Raw genomic sequence first — 3,033 nt, 5'->3', positions numbered from 1 at the left:
TCCTTGTTTTAGAATGCGTTGTTTTTTTTCATGTATATATATATATAAGTTTATTTACTTAGAAAAATAAAGAAAGGTTGATTGTATTTCGATAACTGCAAGTACTGTTGTTTTCTTTTTTCAATAAAAATATTTTCAAAAAAAAAAAAAAAAGGAATGGGGAACCCCCCCCCCCCCCCAAAAAAAAAAAAAAAAAAAAAACTAAGGCAAACTTCCTGGTTCAATAAAAAAACTCATTTTTGTATCTTAGCATTTCCTTAATCTCAATCCTACTTGCACAACTGTCAGGGTCCCTGTGCCCACCCGGTCGGCTCAGTATGGCTACATATGTTTTTATATTCTTTTTTTGTTCCTGCTCTCTCCCTTCCCCTCTTCCCCTCCTCCCTCTGCCTGGGCGGAGCTCACCTGTGGGCTCCTGCCCTTGGCCCACGCACCTGGTCACGATCACACACCTGTGGCTCATCACGAGTGTTCCAGCTCCTTTATAAGACGGCAGCTCTGTGTTTCTCGTCGCTGGACCGTTGCCGACCCTCGTCAGTGTAACCCCAGCTCAGTTACTTCTAGAGTGTTTTCACAGCGATTCGCCTTATAATCCCTTCGTGTCTCTGTGTACAGATTCCCTGGACCAACCCCTGTGTTACCCGAGTGATTGGAGTGTGAAGAGGAGCGTGAGGAGTGGACGGAGTGTGTGTGTGTGACTTTCGGCGTCTTTCCCGTTCGTGTGTGGACCCCCGGAGCCCAGCTTTCCCCTCACTTTTGTAAATAATCACCTGGTGTATCGTAATAAAGACTCTTGTGCTTTCAAGACCTAGAGCCTGCGCGTGGGTCTGTTCAGTCCCGTCGTGACAACATCAACATCAGTAAGATGAAGCAGATGATTTATTTATTTTTTACTTTTTATTTGTATTTTTTTGATGACCCTCGCAGTAACATGTGCATTTCCCCAGTTTGGTAATTTGTCTGTTGGTTTATTTACCCATAGTCTAAATCTAATGTATGTATGGAAGTGTGTATGTTGGAATGAATGTAAGACTGTACGTTTGGCTCATGTGTTTTAAAATCCACTCCAACAATATAGGGGGGGCATTGAAGCTCAAGATTTAACAGTGAGGTAATGCAGCAGATAAAAAATGGCCTGGTTAAATGTGTTTTGTTTTACTGAGTGGTAGAAGCAAATAGCAGTGCCTCACAAATCCTGAAAGAAGTCCACTGCCTGTGCAAACACAGTCAGTGGACCAAACCACTGTGAGGTACATGAGGGGTGCGGTGCCACCCCAGCTGCACTTTTAGCTCCACCCCTGCAAAGATGAAGCTTTTTATAAGGTTTTTTAAACAGATCTACATTTATATACTATGACTTTGACATAGTAGCAGAAGTATCGTCCCCAGCATCCTTTTCCAGAATGTTTAACAGTAACAGAAACAGGATCAGCTGATTCAGTTCTGGTTCACAGGGACCCTAGACAGGTCGCCAGTGTGCTGCAAGGCCAACACACAGAGACAGACAAGCATTCACACTCATATAATAATTCTAAGTGATGATATTGCTAAATCCACTTGTTTGTCATGCAAATGAAAGTCACCGGTTGTTACCTGTTACCTCTAATGAGGGATTTATGGTCTCCTGTTTGTGTCTGTTTGACTAAGCAAACAGAGGAATTGTGGGAATTCAACAAATCTCCAGAGCCCCTGTGACAGCAAACGGCTACAGCATGTAGATCTGGCCAAGGCACTACTGCACCAGGACCTCAATGCTGTTCAAGATCTCTCTCACCCACACACTAATTACACTTGTACTCAAACATCTATTAATCAGCAGGACTGCAGTCTAACCAGCATGGCTTACCAAAAGTCTTAGAGAGCTCAGAAGAACCAGAGGATCTTTTCCGGGTCACCAGGCGAAATCTTATCAAATATTTTGTACTCCTGAAGCGACTCTAATGGATCGCTGCTTAACTAACTGTGTGGATAAATTCAATCACTGAACTTTCCTCAGTGAATTTAAAACATAATCATTAAAACAACTCCTTGCTTAGATGGTACTTCTGTTTTGACTCTTTACATTCATGCACTGCTCGACAGTGTTGGGAAGGTTACTTTTAAAATGTATTCCATTACAGATTACAGAATACATGCCCCAAAATGTATTCTGTAACGTATTCTGTTACGTTACTCAATGAGAGTAATGTATTCTGAATACTTTGGATTACTTAATATATTATCATGCTGTTTACAACTACATGAATGTACTATTGCTGTGATTTATTACTGTTACTGAAGGTCCGCGGCTCCGAACCGTAGTAAAGGGACCTCTGGCTAATACGGTGGGTTCTGTGTCGGCTCGTAGCTGAAAACTAGCTTTACTTTGTTGTCTGGGTCAACTTTGCTAGCAGAGACAGAGAGAGGCGTTGAAAGGCTGCTCCAACTGAACTTATTGTTTTTGGAGGAAAACACGAACACGGTGTACAGTCGAGTCTTAATAGCTTACTTACAACTGGGCTCGTCAGGCTCTCTTCTTGGCTGCAGTGGTTATTATTATATTTACATGCTTCCAGCTCCCGTTTTTGCTCGATGACAGCTCGTACTTTTCCTTTTTCTCCCTCCCTCGCTCACAGACACATAACGTGTATGGCAGTCCATTCTCCCTGCAGCACGGACTACACTGCCTATGATGCTACATTCTTTAGAGCTATACCTGTAGCATTCTGCCTATTAGCTTAGCACAACAACAAAAAGGCCTCTCTCACCCAGGAAACACGCAGAGAGAGAGCGTAACCCTGTAACCATGGCAACCGTAACGCTGCCGCCTGGAACAACAGAACGTAGCTGTCAAACAAAACCCAAACAGTCCTGACCCGCCACAATATGAAACAGGGAAGTACCGCCGTGTAATCCATTTATTTCAACAAAGTAACTGTATTCTAAATACCACCTTTTTAAACGGTAACTGTAACGGAATACAGTTACTCATATTTTGTATTTTAAATACGTAACGGCGGTACATGTATTCCGTTACTCCCCAACACTGCTGCT

General features: G+C 42.7%; 1 long non-coding RNA gene across 1 annotated transcript; it reads left to right on the top strand.

The window, feature by feature from the left end:
- Positions 1 to 3,033, top strand: LOC146510483 (uncharacterized). Its single transcript, XR_014876457.1, has 2 exons — positions 1 to 533; positions 616 to 3,033. It is a non-coding gene; the product is annotated as an uncharacterized LOC146510483 (long non-coding RNA).

The sequence above is a fragment of the Neolamprologus multifasciatus genome, chromosome 10 (genome assembly GCF_963576455.1).
Source record: "Neolamprologus multifasciatus chromosome 10, fNeoMul1.2, whole genome shotgun sequence".
Lineage (NCBI taxonomy): Eukaryota > Metazoa > Chordata > Actinopteri > Cichliformes > Cichlidae > Neolamprologus > Neolamprologus multifasciatus.
Note: the sequence above shows the minus strand (reverse complement) of the source record. Positions and strands in the feature narration are given on the sequence as shown.